Source organism: Halyomorpha halys, unplaced genomic scaffold (genome assembly GCF_000696795.3).
Source record: "Halyomorpha halys isolate HHAL.00 unplaced genomic scaffold, Hhal_1.1 Scaffold453.1, whole genome shotgun sequence".
NCBI classification, from domain to species: domain Eukaryota; kingdom Metazoa; phylum Arthropoda; class Insecta; order Hemiptera; family Pentatomidae; genus Halyomorpha; species Halyomorpha halys.
The window spans coordinates 875,128-893,624 of record NW_027107553.1 but is presented as its reverse complement, the minus strand read 5'-3'; the positions used below and the strand labels follow the sequence as shown (position 1 = coordinate 893,624).

Sequence of the window (18,497 nt, the reverse complement as noted above, 5' to 3'; positions counted from 1 at the left end):
GTGTTAGGAGTTGTTGGTATGTCAGCTGTATAGATGGTGTAGGGGATGGGACCGAGAATACTACCTAACATGAATGTAATTTATTTATTTTATAAATGCATCAACCCATAGACGATGGTCACATTTTGGGGCCTCCTGAGATATAAGCTCTGACCACTTAGGAAATTGCAATAGTCGACTTTCTGGTCGGTCTCAAAGTTCTAGTTTGTTCCGTACAATTTCTTAACAGTTGATCCTTTATGTGATTGCATTATATAAATTAATGCAATTATTAGCAACTGAAAATATGGAAAGAGCAAAATGTACGGTGCTTCAAAGACACTATCCACCACCAAAAATTTACAAAAAACTAACTGTATTGTCTTGAATGTTTGTAAGAGCTTTCCGTATTCAAACGAATTGAAAAAAAATGTATAAGGTGTTCTCTAGTATCTTTAGCTCGAGGTACGTGTATGACAAAGATTTTTCCAGCTTTTGCATTATTAAACATTAATTGAAAACCCAAATAACCAATAAGGTCTTGGATTATATAAAACTATCAAGAAAAATGCCGGTAAATTATTCTAATCAGAGTTTCGAAATAATTTCGCACTGTTTCGAAAAATTTCTTGTTTTCGAAGAACTCATGCTTTTTTTGAAGAACCTTTTTTTTAACGTTAAGGGCCCTTCCATTTTGGTTTAGATTTTTATATATCAAGGAGAATTATTGCGATCGTGAAAATTTTTTAAATCGATTTTTCTAGGTTGCTTGAGTCCAAATAACCAAGTCTCTCAAAATGGTCTGTGTGTCTGTATGTATTTTAAAAGCCTAGAAAAATAATGAAAACGTTGTAAGAAAATGAAATTACTTATCTATCTATAATCTTCGCGCCGTTTTCCAATTTTGGGTGGTTTTTAAACATTGTTGGATTAGACTGTTAAGTTTTTTTTCGGCCAAGACTCCCATTGGAGTCCTATCTATACTGCCTAACCATGGTTGGGGGGCAAAGTTCTTCATTTTGTGGGACCCACCACGCAATGAAAAAAGTCAACGTCCCAGGCCGGATTCGAACCGGCACCGCCAATAGACATCATATTGGTAAGACTGTGTCTTAACCACTGAGCTATGGGCGGCCCGACTGTTAAGTTGTCTCTTCCCGTTTTAAGCAAAACTTTCCAAAATGATATGATCGTCGCTCCCTGGGGTCATAGTGGGCGGGTCCGGCCGGGAAGGATGGTCTTTTTTTTGGACAATGATCTCTTCTTATGAGATTGTGACATTTCGCACATCCACCAACCTACTCCCTAAAATCGTTTGTTTGACAAAATAGATAAGGGATACCACGGTGGGTGGAAGTACCGGGTTTCACGCCGATTTTTGCTCGATTAGACTATCTTAAGTCTACTCTTCTAGTTTTAAGCAAATGTTTCTAAAGTGATACAGGACCGTCGGTCTCTGGGGGTCTTAGTAGGGCGTGTATTTAATCCATTATATTTTCTCGATATAATTTATTAAATAATAATGTTAGTTTTTAAAAATATTTTAATGGTGGAATTGACTCTTCATTTTCTTCTTCTTAAGTCTGCTGATCTCTTCTCTAATGCTTCAGGCACACCATTGCTGCCTTACATTGGGTTTGATATATTTTAGCTGTATTAAAATAAAAAAAAAGACTAGCTTGTGATATGTTGTATATTTACTAATTTCAGATAATTGTCAAGAGTATGGCCCTGTGATTTCTACACAGCGCGTGTGGGGCCCCACTATTCGACCGCATAGTTAATAGTTTAAAGATAAGGTTTTGAAAAAAATACGGGAAAACAAAAGAGCCAACTTGTTATCACTGACACTATTTAACTGAGCGATAGTGAGATTGGGAGGAGCATGAAGGAATGAGTTCATTTATCTCTTAAGATTGATTTTTTTTTAATTGTTTTTTTTTCTTGTAAACTAATCTTAAGACAGATAATGACTTGCTTATGATTGTGCTGCAACCAAATTAACGAATGGATTATTGTATCTATAAATCATGTTAACTAGAACTTTAGAGAATGATGGTTGTTTGAAAATGAAATCAAGTTTTTAAACACAAGATGCTTAAGAGCGAGCGGTAATATTAAAACATTAATGACTTATAGTCTATTCTTTCATTTCTAAATGCTTTATCGATAATTTCTTTTGTTTTCTATTTTTGCAAAAATTAATAAAACCGTTTGGTAATAATTGTTTTAATATTGAGGTGTATAAATATATAGAAACCAACCATTTCAAAAACTAATCGATACTTTTTAGTCCAAGACCTGGATGAAATAAAAAATTATTTCACCTTGTTTATTTTTATTTATTTAATGAAAACTGTATATAGTTTTAGTTTTTTATAACCATAAAAAAATATTTTTATTCCTTAGTTGGTAGGAATAAAAAAATGACGGCTATCTCAAAACTCTAATAAAAATTAATTTTTAATTCGGAACACCATATTTTTAAAATTATCAATAACAATAAAAAAATGTTAATAGAACAGTATTTAAAGTAGAGCAAATTTGTTAATATTTGAGCCCTACTAGAGCTATTTACATTCAATATTTCGCGATGTACAGTTTTTCTAAAAGCAATTACATAAAATGGATGTTTTGTGAATTTATTGTGGCGAATGTCATGGAAGCAAATACACTCAACAAACGTCTATTAGCTCTGAATTTAGTTGTGTTAATCTAGTCGCAAGATTAGGGATAGAAGTTTCCATGATATTCGCCAAAATAAATTCACAAAATGTTGTTTTCTTGTTCCACGGAAAAACATTTGGTTTAGGAAAAATTTTATCTCAGGAATCATTAAACGTGCAGATGCCAATTAGGACTATAATGTAGTTGATATAGTTTATCGTGTTAGGTGCAGTAGCTTCCATGAAATTAATAAAAATAATTCACAAAATATTGAGTTTTCGTTATTTGGAAAAATATGTTAGTTATTGAATAACTGTTTCTCTATTGAAGAACTAAGGAGCATAAAAATCTCTATTATATCTCATAATTTACACCTCTTTAAATAACGATCAATGAATTTTTTTTTAGCGTTATAGGTAATTCTAAGGATTTGGAACAATGAATGAAAAATGACAGATATTTTCCCTCGAATAAAATAAACTCCAGGGGCGGGCATCGTATTTACTTTTTAATGACATGTGCTGTTCCTCAAGGTAGTATTCTCGGTCCCATTCTCAACACCGTTTATACTGTTAATATACCAAGCAATCCTAACACTATCCTCTCTACGTATGCCGATGACACATGTATGCTCTCAGTTAATAATAACCCTTTAATTGCATTACAAACTCTCTAATTCTATATCACTGCCTTCGAAGAATGGTGTCGTAATTGGAGGATTAAAATAAACCCTAATAAATACCATCAAATCACCTTTACACTTCGTCGTACACCAACCGACTGCCCTACAGTCTCCTTTAATAATGTTGCTCTTACCCCTGTCGAACAGATCCGCTACCTTGGACTACATCTGGACAAAAGACTAACCTGGAATCCCCACACAAGATTGAAAAGACAGGAAACTGCACGCCGACTTCGACTATTACAAAAGACTGATCTACATGACTGTAATAAGCCCAATCTGGACATACGGAGTTGAGCTTTGAAGCTCCAATAAACCTTCGAATTTCTCTCGTATCTAATCCTTACAATCCAGAATCCTACGTAAAATCCCCAATGCTCCTTACTTTGTTACAAATAAAATCATACACAAAGACCTTAATGTTCCAAATGTAACCGATCTAGATCGAACCAAATATCATTCCTTTCAATATAAACTCCAAACCCACTAATTTCTAACCTAGCTTCTTTCTGTTCCATCTCAGACAATCCTCAGAGCCGTCTAAAAAGAAGATGGGTACGAGACCTGTTAATGTAAAAACGTCATTAGAGTGCTACCAATGGGTAGTTTCTTTACACGCCTGTATCACTTCATAATAACTTACATCAAATTTACTAAACGTGTAATTATGTACTGTTGTTAATATCAATAATGATAAAAAAATTACTTGTGCTACATCTCCTGTAAAGTCTGGTAAAAATGAACATTTTTCACAGTAAGTAACAGAAAGTAATGTGCCATTTTTATTATCTCTTACCATTGCCGACAAAGATACCAATTTCGACTCTAAACTGTAAATAGCTTTTTACGAAAGTAATTAAACATTAGAATGAAACTACCTACTTTTTTGTCTCTTCTTGGGATCTTGAACTATTTCTTTTAATGATATGGTCCGTCTCCAATTCTTTTAAGTTGCAACCTCTATCTTGTGGTAATTTTCCAATTACGCGATAAGGTCTCTCTTCAGATCCTGAAAAGTATTTTATGATTAAGGAAAACATTGACCCGATAAACAACAAAGAAAGTTCTCCAATATGTACTAGAGAATTAAATGGTAATAAATTATATTACAACTGATAAGTCACCGGGTATATTTAGGGAGAAAAAAGAAGGTTCAAAGGACCGCTCATCTTCGAAAAATAAGAAGATGGAATGGATAGAAATTTAATGAATAACCCTTTAAAATTTTTATTGAAATATGATAACTTTAAAGTTCCCTAAAATAAATAAAATAAAATTCATTTATTATAACTAAGAATTATTAAAGTATATTTCAAAATTTACAAAAGTGCATGCATTTTCATGAAACGTTATTTGAACAACGTGTTTGTTACCAGGTAGTTATTTTCCGCACCATCAGGTCGCTAATACGTTAAATTAAGTAGTTCTCTATGATATTGAGGATGGAATAAAATTTGAGAATAGTAACAAGAGTAGGAGGAGCAGGTTCGATATTCACCAAAATAAGTTCGCAAAATGTTGGTTTCTCATTTTTCGGAAAAACGTTTGGTTTAAGAAAAACTATATTTCAGGAACTATTGAACAATTAGAATCTAATACTAGCTATAAGTACCCAATGATACCTAGTTGAATGTACTATAATGTAATTTATAACGTTTATCTTCGTAGACTCACCATGATATTCACCAAAATTTATTCACAAAATATTGATTTTGGGTTATTTTGAAAAAGATGTTGCTTGTCGAAATACTGTAAAAAAAATTCTATAACTAATGAGCCTATTATGAGTGAATTATAAATTATTTCATTATGAACTCTATTAGATCCCATAATTTAATCTACTTTAACTAATGTTCTATGAATTTTTTTTTTAGCGTTGTAGGTAATTTTAAGGATTCGGATCTATGAATGAAAAATGACCGAAAATTGTAGGTTTTTCTCAAATAAACTAAACTTTGGGTTGTCAACTCAAATACTTCAACATTTACTTTTTGATTACATTTGCTATATCCCTTGTATATTCTAGGTAGAAATAAACCATTTTTCTAACAGAAAGTAACACGCCATTTTTTCTTTACTTGAAAGAAATAGAAAAAATGCCTTTTTTTAAACTGCTGTAACAGCTTCCATTTAATATACTCTCCTGCCATGGCTGACAGAGATATCATTTTCGACTATAAACTATTTTTTTTTTTTATTTATTTAATACCTTGTCGACCTTTTGAAATACCCAGATTTTTGTTTAACATTGATTATGGGAGGGTTAATGTCTCTTATAAAAGACACTCCTAACTATATACAATGTTATAAATAAAACAAAAAATTAAGATAACATAAATAGATTAAAATAATAATTCTTAATAAAAGATAGAATTATAGCTAAGAACAAAACCATGACATTTATGAATTTAACAAAATAAATAATTTCCTTCTAATGGAAAAAAAAGAAAGACAATTTAAGAAAAAGATAAAGAGAAAAAAAAAGAAATTAAGATAAAATAAAATTTTAGACAATAACAGAACTGATAAATATAGAATTTATAATTTGGTGTCCTGCAGCAGCCTGGGCTTCAGTATTCTGGTTGAGGTTGGGTTTCCCAAGTTGTAGGTCACTGCTCCTTTAACTGTAGGTAACTAGGAGTGGAACTTCATGAACCTTTTTTTTTATGTCATCCTCTATTGTCTCTATTTGTAATTCCGATGCAATTGGATGTTTCTTAGAAACCAAGAAGGATCCAATACTATAAACTATAAATATTTTTTATGAAAGTAATTAAAAATTAGGGTGAAACTATTTATTTTTTTCTTCGGCTCTTGGACTATTTGTTTACCATATAGACAATATTATTAGGTCCGTCTCCCATTATTCCAAGTCGCAAACTCTATCTTGTGGTAATTTTCCAATCACGCGATAAGGTCTCTCTTCAGATCATGAAAAGTATTTTATGATTAAGGAAAACACTGGCCCGATAAACAACAAAGAAAGTTCTCCAATATGTACAAGAGAATTAAATGTTCATAAATTATATTACAACTTATAAGTCACCGAGTGTCTTTAGGGAGAAAAAAGAAGGTTCAAAGGACCGCTTTTATTCGATAATTAAGAACATGGAATGGATCGAAATTTAATAAATAACCCTTAACGATTTTCCTTAAATAAGTTAAATTTAAGGTTCTCTAAAATAACTTTAACACTTGAAGTCTAAAATACATTTATTCATTGGGAACTTAAGAGTTAAGTGTATTGCATAGAAACCGGACGAGATAACAAAGCCTACTCAACCAGAAGAAACTTCATTTATTTAATTTATTTCATTATTCATATATTTCAAGCTATTTAAGAGAATGAAGGTAACAAATTATGGGTAAAGACATTTTTTTAAATGACTTTTATAAACCCTGATGATTTATTAATCTGCTTTCCAAGTGATATTACAATCATATACTACTATGTTAACATATATACGTTAGCATATACCATATTATGTAATATGTAGTATTTTATTACATATGTTGATAGAATGCTAATAATGATAACTTTAATAAACAAGAAAATGTTAAAGTTTGAGTTTATTAACGTTTAGGGAGAGAAAGTACGGAAATTATTCTGTAAATGGATCTAATTCTTACATTAACAAGTGTATAATAAGATGTTTAGTTATCTGAAAATAGATTCAGTATTTTTTTTTTTTCATTGGTTCAAATAAAAACAATTTTCTTTTAAATATTTCTTCAATGACAGTAAGGAATTTAATCATTCCATTCTCATATTTATAATAAGGTAATGTGTATTTGATAAAATCTAATTTTAACACTAACTGAAAAAAAATTATAAATAAATGACCTGTGCAATTTTCCTCCCTTTCAGTTACCTGCCAATAGGTTAGATTTTCTTCGTTTAACGCTACTTGTTAAAACCTATTTTCTTTACGTTTTTATATATTTATAATTACACGGGGGTAAATTGGCTAAATTGCTATCGAATATAAAGTAAATTATAAACTTGAATTTATTACAGATACGAATTCTTGTTATTCACTTGTCAAAATAATATGTTACATATTCTTCGAACAATAAGAAGCGGTTTATCATTAACGATAATGTGTTGAAACGATTAATTGGAATTAATCAAAAGTTGTAATTTTTAGTCATAAATATTATTTCATTTAGTCCTTACACCAATTAGGACCCACGTACCCAATTAAAGCTAGTTGCATGTACTATAAAGTAGTTGATAACGTTCATCTTCGTAGAATCAGCTTCCTTGGAATCTTTCAAAATCAAAAAAAACCTTGAATATCTTTCAAAATAAACTCAAAAAATATATATGTTTCGTTATTTGGAAAAAAAATCTTACTTTTTGAAAATAAATGTATTTCAATAATTATTGAACGTAAAGGAGGGTGTGTAATAATATAGTTAAATTGTAACATTAACTAACAAAAAAAAAAAAAATTATAAACATTCTGTACAATTTTTCTCTCGATTATTTTTCTCGAAATAGATTCAATAAATTTGTTTTCAATGGTTTCAATGGTCCTAATTGGTGAATTATTTTTTTTCTGTTAATTTCAAAGCAGATTTCATCATATACATATTACTTTATAAATATGAGAATGGAATGATTAAATTACTCGTAATTTCATTACTTTCATTAAAAAAAATATTTAAAAGAAAATTGGTTTTATTATTGTTTTTTCTTACCTCCTTTATTATAAATAACAATATTAATATATACCTAAGTGTTTACAAATGTAACTGGTGTACTTAGGTATGTATTAATATTGTTATTTATAATAAAGGAGGAAAGAAAAAAAAATTAATAAAACCAATTTTCTTTTAAATATTTCTTTAATGGAAGTAAGGGAATTACGAGTAACTTCAATGGAAGCAGAGGATGCTCATATTTATAAGGTAATATGTATGTGATGAAATCTGATTTTAAATTAACAGAAACAAATAATTCACTAATTAGGACTTACTTAACCAATTAAAGCTAGTACTATAATATAGTTGATAACGGTTATCTTCATAGAATCAGCAGCATCCTTGGATATTAGTAAAAAAAAATTCACAAAATATATACTTTTCGTTATTTGGAAAAAAATCTTGCTTTTTTAAAAACTTTATTTCAAGAACTATTGAACGTAAAGGAGGATGTGTATTAATATAATTAAATTGAAACATTAACTGAAAAAAAAATTATAAAGAATCTGCACAATTTTCATCTCGATTGGTTATCTCGAAATAGATTCAGTAATTTTTTTTTTCAATGGTTTAATAAAAACAATTTTCTATTACATTTTCTTTAATTAAAGTAAGTGAATTAATTTAATCATTCCATTCTCATATTTATAAGGTAGTATGTATGTGATGAAATCTAATTTTAAATTAATAGAAAAAAAATAACTCACCAATCAGGACCCACGTAACCATTTAAAGCTAGTTACATGTACTATAATATAGTTGGTAACCTGTTATCTTCATAGAATCAGATGTATCCTTGGATATTTGTCCAAGTTGTGAGAGTGTATTTCGTTATTTGGAAAAAAAAAATTACTTTTTGAAAAACTGTATTTCAAGAACTAATGAACGTAAAGGAACTCTATTCGAGGAGGCTTACACCTGGATTTTTTTTTTTGTTTACGTGAAAGTGATAAAAATGTAACACCAAGAATCTAAACCAGTGTTAACCAGTATAATACTTAAATCAATTTTACACTATGCATGGAAAGAAAAACAACATTCATTTCAAACTATTAATTCAAATTTATTGACATTCTTCTTTGATTTAAATAGCAACATAAATATCCTAAATATGCTGATTGTTCCTGGTTTATGAAGCATGACTTCACTTTTGATGGGCTATTGGGCTATATATATAGTTTGATTGTTACATTGCTTGCAAAATTTATCACCACTCTGTCTATTTGCCCTATCTTTAGAGTCCTAATCTGTTTTCTTAAACCTATTCCCAATCGTTCTGTTTATGACAGTTTGATGGTCTGTTCTCCTTATCGCCAGTATCATTAAGAGAAGCTTTTGGAGAAACCTAAGTATTAGTCGATCTAGTGTGTGGACAGGCGATGGTTTGAAGCAAGGAAGTATTTGTACTAGGAGATATGTGTTTAAGGTCTATGCATGATTATTTGAATGGGTTAATGCTTAGTGCTTTGAAATAAAAGTTTTACTTCTATATTTTTACGATATCAGTTAATCGACAGAAGTTTTAAGTCTTTCTGCAGTCTCTTGATAAAAGTAGAATTGAGACGGTTGTCGCAATGTTGGCATATAAATACAGATATTGTCTTAAAGGTAAGATATTTAATTATTTTCACAGTCTTTTAAAAAAATATAAAACTATATACCAGGTTATAATATATGTTGAATAATACTGTCAAGTACTGCTGCTTTTGACGCATTTTCTACCAATTCTTAAGTGATAATTATAACACTAATCATCATTAATAATGAATTTTCCACGGTAGCGAAGTACATCACAGGAGTTTATATTATTATTAGTGATAGGATTTTTATGTGCTAAAAAATCCGAAATATGTACATAAATATGTGCTAAAAAATCCGAAATATGTACATAAATATGTACTAATAAATTGTCAAATATTTAAAAAAATATGTAAATAATATGTATTTATAAATTTTGTATTATTCAACAATATAAATTACTAATTAATTAGTAATTTTATAACTTAAAAAAGTTACATAAATATGTATTTATCATATATTATATGAATAATATTTTAAATAAATTATGTTAAATATGTACAAAAAATGTACTTAGAGAAAACATAGCTGTTCAATAATAAGACATTAATTAGTAATTGTAATCAAACTAATTGATTAATAATTACTTAGAATGAATTATGAACAAATTATAAATGGAAATAAAGAATAATCCTTATTAAAAATTAAAAAAAACTTTAAGAAAAAAGAATTAGAAAAATATTTAAAACTTTGAAAGAAATCAATTATTCAGCCGGGTCAGTTGCAAAGTTATAGCAGATTAAATGCATTTTTAAATTTTCAAATAAAAATCTTCGTCGGTTTGATCGCAGAATGGACTTATAACGGCTAAAAGATCTTTCAACATCTACTGATGTTATAGGGGCATACTTAAATGAAGCTATTTCCATTGCATCTAGTTCGGTGTTCTGCATCACCTGGGCGGCTGTGTCATCATTTGTTATAATAAGACCCTTGGTCTTTTTAATAGATTCCGAGAAATTCTCGATGTAATTCTATGTGAAAATTGCCACTGCCACTGCTTTTAATTTGTATTCTATAATGCAGATATAGAATTTGTACGCACTATTTATGATAAATGATCAATTACACTTTAAAGTTTCTCGCGTTCTCTTGAATTTTACGTTGTTGCTGCGAAAAATGTATTTATAATTGAACAAATAATTTAAAGAAATATGTGATTCAGGACCAAATACTTAAAACTATGTTAAAAATTACAAATATTTCAGAAAATATGTGATTTACACCAAAATATGTAAAAAAGGCTAAATATTTAAAAATGTGTGAAATAAAAATGGCTTCTTTTGGCCAGAAATGTCTTGAAACATCTATAGTTAGTAAGGAATCGCAGATATCATGGTCAGGTAAAAATATGTGAAAATATAAAAATCCTATCCCTAATTATTATATTCATATTTCTGATTTGTACCGCTACATTGAGGCTCTTCTGGCGAACCCCTTCGGATCAAATGAGCTGAAATTTGGTATGCAGATTGTTTTAAGGATAGAACCATATCACAATAATGAAGATGAATTTCCATCGCGATTTCTTTCTAAACACCTTTTTCAGGTGTTCATGGTTTTTCGCACCTCCGTCAAATCGAGTAAAGACTACAAATTCGCGCATGAACTGAATAGGTGGTAGAGATTCTAAGCTTTAAAGAAACAGTTAAACCACTTTTTTTTTCGTTTTTTCAAGGAAAAATTAAGAGAATATAAAGATTAAGATAAGTGAGTTCTACAGCTCACTCTTTATTTTGACCTATATTTTCAAATTTAAAAAAATAATAATACCATTTGTTCTTTTAAAAAATATTTACTGATATGTAGTCTAAAGTAATTTTTATCTTTTTTGAGTTTTTCCTTCTACAAACATATCAAATTTATATTTTTCGTTTTGTTTTAAATAATGATCCTACGAAATCACCGAATTCAGAGCGACAATAACCGTTTCAAAATTGTTATATTCGACTCACGTGACTATTTATATTTTTTACACAATATTAAACCTAAAACAGTTATGTATAAACAATCAATAAAATTATCTTTCCTTATCCATAAATTATAATTACAAAATGATAAATATTTTGCCCAATTCAAAATTAGAATGCTACTGAACCCACATTTCTATAATTAATGCAAATCATATTTTCTTGATCTTAGTTTTGTTTTTACCACTTACCTCATGTGTACCAGGTAATATGCAACGTGAGTTTTCCTGAAAAGTCAAATAATTAACTGTTTAGAAAAGTAGTCAGAAATCATCATTTATCATGAAATCAAGAAAAGGTTACTTATGATGATCGTCCATATCAAACTAGATAAACTAAATAAACAAAAATAAATAATAAACTAAAGATAAATAAAAAAAAAGAAGATAAAATACTTACATGACGTATTATCGGAAATTGAATCTTTTGGATTCAATCATATAGAATTTCAAAAATATGCTATGAATATATTTTAAAACAGTGTTTATGTAAAACACAGTCCCAACTAGTACTTTTCTGTCCCTCCCCCGAAACGTTTTAAAAAAGAAATACTAAGAAGTAAAAAGAAAATTAACTAAATCATGATTGTTAATTATTATTAGAAATTAATTATTATAAGAAGAATAATATAATATTTCTTTTAGATGCCTTAAAATAATAATAATGATAACTACTAAAATTTGATTAAAGCTTAATGTTGTCAACATCCCAGGAACTTTTCTGGCACTCCTACTTTGCTACGCCAAAGTATTGCAAAAAGTTCAAAGACGTATTCACGTCAAAAATCTAGTTACTCAATAGGTGATTTATTTTATCTAAATCCTAGTCTTATAAAGATGATGTAAGGAAATTCCCTCTTTCTAATTAATACATTTATTATGTGATTATGGTCACGTGATTATGAATATTAGCGTAATATATGTATAAAATATACGGTTTAATTATTATTCAGTTGAAGTATTTATTTTTATCATTGATACAGTGTTACACAGTGTTAAAGGTTTATCTATAAATTACCTTAAATTAATTTGATTAATTATTCGTGAAATTAATATATGCGTATAAAACTGTTACGCTAGATAAATAATTAGCTTTTTTTTTTTTTTTACATTATGTATAGACTTGAAGCTCTGCTATATTATTTTCAATCAACTTCTACTTAAATATAAATTAATCAAATTTTGGTCAATCAAACCAGAACTTAATGTTTCCCGATCTTCTATAGTACTCAAAAAATCTCAGTGTTCCTATATACAGGAAAATATAATACATGAAACGTAGAATTTAGTGGGGCCAAATATGTAAATGGAACAACACAATAATACTTAACTTTTGTACATTAACAGATAATAGTTCAATCAAGAAGATGCATTGATAGTCTGTACCACTTAGTTTTAATTTTTTTTGTCTAGTTGGCATTATAAAATGCTAAAATGCTTCACAAGTGAGGTTGTAATAAAAGTGTATAAATAGTGATAAAAGATAAATAATTTTACTGTGATTTTTAATGTATTTTTGACATATTAGATATAAATGTTTTGACCTGGGCAGAATAGCCTGTATGGAGTTTTTTTAAATAGTTAAATGATATGTCTCCTAGTAATTTAAGATTGTCCCTGAAGATGGCCGAATTGGCCGAAACGTTGGACGTGTGAATGAAATAAATGTTTTGAGACTATAATTTTGGATAGTGTTTTTGAATTATTTAGTAAAATATTTTTTTTTAATATATATGGTTGGAAGTATTTTAATTATTATCTTTTTTGGTATTACGCTGTCTAGGTGAAAGGTTATATCAGATAAGTGTACAATAAAAGTCAATCTAATATATACGCTTATATATAATCTAACTTTAAAATATCTTCTGAGAGGGGACCGCACATATTTCGATTTCGGGGCCATAGATTTCTATTGGTTGGAAACCACGTGATTTAAGAAAAAGATTATTTTTTAACTATCTATGACTGAACCAAATCTACGCTTCAAAATTTATTAAAGTTCACAATTTTGTTAATACTGATAACAAATGCAACTTGTAACTTGTCGATAACAAAATCGACTTGATGATGTACTCAGATCATCCATCAGTTTTGTTTTCCTGATTCATTGAAGGATGAGGTTTCAGATCACAACATTCAATATTTCATTAAGAAATTTCACAACTTTCTTGACCTCATTAAAAAGTAACCTAGACCCAATAGTTCATTAGCAATAAATATTTGGGTTAACTGATTATATTGTTTAGTTCACGCTTGCACCCACACTTCGGTCACTCGTGGTATGTGCCTGTTTACACTAAAGAAATACCATTGGGATAAATATTTTGCGATGATTGAACTTTTGACCCCTTCAAAAAACAGATCAATAAAGGAACAATATATGTACAGTAAAAATTCCTTATACGCTATCACTATTGTTTCACGATTTCCCGGCTATGACGTTGTGAATTAATTTTTTGTTTAATATTTTTTAGATTTATAACGTCTTGTTGAAGGGACCGAAGGTTTACTCGAATTTTAAGTACGGTAGGAACTAACAGCGTGATTCACTGTACGAACGTTATCGTTATACTGAGTAATGTTCGTTGTTTGGATAAGATGTTTTTAGGAAATGAAATTTTACTAGTTTTAAAGATAAGGATGAAATTTTTTAGTCACAAGGATACTGCAAGTTGCATCCAGACCGATATTGACCAAACTTTTCTTAGAGATTATGTATAAAAACAAAAAAAAACAAAATGAAATGAAACTGCTTTATTTTATATCTAGAGTTCAGAAAATTATATTGATATGATTCTTCCTCTAAAAAAAATTGTTTTCTGGACAAGATTAAAGAAAAAAAATACAGAGGTGGAAAAATAATAGCATTTTAATCAATTAAAATTAAAAATATATATAAATTACTAACTAAAATAACCTTACATATTTTTTTTACACTAGAAAATGGTGGAAAGATTTTCATACAGCATCCAAAAAAATTATATGTTGATAGTATCATAATAAAAAAAAAATTCAGTTCCTAGGGGGCTCAAAATTTTTCGGTTTGGTTAGAAGCTATGTATCTCGTCTTCAGCAGATCAAATTTTGATATTCTTGGATTCGTTAAAAAGAAGAAAACTTCTTCTTTCCAGGTATACTATATTATAAAATTAGTTGAAAAAAAAAATTGGTTGTAAAATAAAAACCAAATTGGGATTGATTTCGGAAAAATTTAGTTCGAAACACGCCAGTGAAAGTAAATCGGGCAGTTAAAGAATCTCCACCCACCCTCTAAATTTTGCTTAAGTGAGTCCAAGACTTATGAACATTTTTAGAAATTTCTAAAAAGAATGAAAAGTCTACCTTTATAGGTGATATTTTTGGTCAAAAAATTTTTATTTTTAGTTTCTTATGTAAATTTGAATATAGTGGTTTTTAAAAGTGCTAAAACAGATTAAAGCCAATTCTTATTACAAGTAATAAATAATTTATTACATGTCTAAGGAATCTCAAACAATAAATTATGTTTTAATCGTTTTTATAGATTTTCGATAACATCCTTAATATTACACCTTATCCTTAGAGATAAAAGTCTATAGGTCTCTTATCAAGCTGATAGAAATCGTTCGGGTTTAGTTACAAATCTTATCAGGCTGCAGATGCAGAGTCCAAAACTATTCTTTTCGCCACTTCGATATTCCTCTTTGTTGGAGTTTAGTTGTATACTAAGTAATATATTTTACATTAATATAATATTAAATGTAAATATTAAATCTGGAATATGCATGAAAATTAAATTTATAATAAACTAAATCAATAGCTTTAAAAACAAATTGTTTCGTAAAAAAAAAACAACAACATAATTTCACTCCAATTTTTGATATTTAATAAAAATTGTATATTGTTACTAGTTACTAATTAAAATCCATGATACAACCAAGTACAGTTGGGAGGAATGAAAAGTGAATACTATTCGAAAAGTTACAAAAAATTAATTTTTTATTCGGAGTTTCATATCACTAAAAATACCAAAAAAAAAAAAAAACCTAAATAGAACATAATTTAAGATAAATTTGCTAACGTGTGAGCCCTAATTGAGCTGTTTACCTTTAATAGCTCCCGAAATGCAGTTTTTCAAAAAGTAATATTTTTTCCAAGTAATAAAAAATCAATATATTGCGAATTTATTTTTGCAAATATCATAGAAACTACTACTCCTACTAACGACGTACAAATATCTAGGAGTTCTCAACTGAGTAGCCACAGGAGCAGGCGAAATAGTATCCATGAAATTATCCAAAATAAATTCGCGAAAAAGTTTCTCGTTGTGTGGAAAAAAGTTTGATTTATGATAAATTATATCTGAGGAACCATTAGACGCCCAGATACCCATTAACTCAGAGGTGAAAGGTACTTTAATGTACTACAATGGAGTTGATAACATTTATCATAGCAGGAGAAGTCGCTTCAATGATATTCGCCAAAATTAATTCACAAATATTGATTTTTCGTAATTAAGAAACAAATCTAGGAAAACATTTTATTTTTACAATAAAACACTGGCATTATCCCAACAATTGCTTAATCACGTGAAATCTGGCCCTGATATACTGCTTGAACTGAGTCAGGGAAAAGTGAGATAGTTCATCTTACACTACTAGCACAAACACGCAAAAAAGAATGTTTTGAAAAAGTCAACAAAGGACCATCCCTCTAACTATTTTTAAATTATTTTTTTCCCTTTGAATGCTTTCCAAACTCTCCAATCCCATATCACAGCCCTCGAATAATGGAGTCGTAATTGGAGGATTAAAATAAATCCAAACAAATCCTATCAAATCACCTTTACCCTTTGTCGTAAAACTGCCCAACAGTCTCCTGTAACAATATTGATCTTACCCCTGTTGAACAGATCCGCTACCTTGGACTACATCTGGACAAACGACTAACCTGGAATCCTCACACAAGACTAAAAAGACAGGAAACTGCACGTAAATTTCGACTTTTACAGCGCTTACTGGAGAAAACGGTCTGAACTTCCTATTCATTACAAAAGACTGATCTACATGACTGTAATAAGCCCTATCTGGACATACGGAGTTGAGCTTTGGAGCTCCACTAAACCTTCGAATTCCTCTCGTATCCAATCATTGCAATTCAAGATCCTTCGTAAAATCCTCAATGCTCCTTATTTTATCACAAATAAAATCATACATAAAGACCTTAATGTTCCAAATGTAACCGATCTAGCCCGAACCAGATATCACTCCTTCCATTATAAACTCCCTAGCTACCCAAACCCACTAGTTTCTAACCTTGCTTCATCTTCCATTCCTGTAGTTCCTCTACAGGCCTGTAACACTCCAATTTCACTGAGATCAGATTTACTAAATGTATTATAATGTACAGTTGTAAATAGCAATAAATAAATATATATAAAAAAAATCAAGCAGTAAAAGAGTAAACAAAAATCCAACAAATACCAAGTTGTAAGTACCCACTTAATGTAAAATACGGTCTGGAAAACATTCCTAATGCATCCAGGAATTTCATCAGACCTTGAAACCCCTGAAGAATCTGTTTTTAATGACAATTATCTTCAAATTTCAAATTTTAACTACATATTTACCTATTGTATTATTTTGTACAGTTGTAAATTACAATAAATAAATAATTTAAAAAAAATACAAATTTTATTACTATTTAACTTTTCACTCGAATGATGAATTTAAAATGATTTATGATTGGTATTTAACAAACCAAGAATTTGGTGAATGACATAATTATGTAAGTTTTTCCTATCCACAACCCAGACCACCAGCTTACTAATGCTCATATAATCAACCATTTATATATCATAAAATCATTTCTTTCGGTCATAAGACCTTCGAAAAATTTATGTTTAAGAATTTAAACTACCTCCGTCCTAACAGAACAAACTGCTCGTAACATCAATGAAGTGTAAAGTGAGGTGACCATTAACGAGAGGAGCCTTAAATTCTGTTTCACTTTGGGGATTTCGAGATGAAAGAAGACGGACATCGTGGGCGCCATTCTTTAGTTGACAACGACCAGCTTATGTCAGGAGGCCTTGCCAATACTAAACGACATGTGGCAGATGAAGTCAACGTGTTCCAGACAGCCGTTGAACGCCACCTGGATGCCATTGCTAATAAAACATATAAAACGTAATAAAAAGAATCCATTTCTCAATCGCACAGTGATATGTGATAGAAAATGGATCTTATATGAAAGCGAACCACTAATACGTTTTTCAAAGCCTGACACACTTGAAAGACGTTTTTGTTACAATACGATGGTCTACTGTCTGTACTATACACTGCAGTTTTCCCAACCCTGATGAAACTATCACTGTAGACAGGTAATAATAGGAAATTGATGGGATACGCCGTAGGCTGCAATGCCTGACACCCAGTGTCGATTAATCGGAAGGAGCCAATTTGTTTTCCATGATCCTACCGGGACACATGTCGTACAAGTAACGCTACGAAGACTGCAAGAGTTGGGCTACGAAATCCTTTAACACCCACTCTATTTGCCTAATCTTTCCCCTACTGACTACTGCTTTTTTAAGCATCTGAACAACATTATGTGGTAAAAAAGCTTTAAAAACCAATGTGATATTGAAAATGCTTTTCGAGTATTCATTTCTTTTAATGACTTCAATTTTTGCTGGGATAAATAAGCTCAGCTTTGATAGAAGTGTCTTAATTCTAATGCAAATTATTATAACTATCTTTTGTTACATTAAAAATATATGGAATTTTTTCAATAAATATCAAAACCCTGTATTATTTTTCCATTATTGTTCACGATAAGTTCAATAATTATTTTTTATAAATATTTTAAATAATATTAGTTCTGTTAATTTAATTACATTTATTATTATTTAGATTTTGTATTTATTTGTGAAGA

The 18,497-nt window shown here is 29.4% G+C and overlaps 1 protein-coding gene and 1 long non-coding RNA gene across 3 annotated transcripts in view; one reads left to right on the top strand and one right to left on the bottom strand.

Moving 5' to 3' along the window:
* The window catches only part of Tps1 (Trehalose-6-phosphate synthase 1), a 67,292-nt gene that overhangs the window by 3,209 nt on the left and 45,586 nt on the right, over positions 1 to 18,497 (top strand). The window lies entirely within an intron of this gene.
* The window catches only part of LOC136795415 (uncharacterized), a 42,938-nt gene continuing 28,662 nt past the window's right edge, over positions 4,222 to 18,497 (bottom strand). Inside the window, exons 2-3 of the long non-coding RNA XR_010842999.1 lie at positions 11,775 to 11,810; positions 4,222 to 4,337 (exon numbers count right to left, since the gene is read on the bottom strand). This is a non-coding gene — a long non-coding RNA (uncharacterized lncRNA). The remainder of the gene's footprint in view (positions 4,338 to 11,774; positions 11,811 to 18,497) is intronic.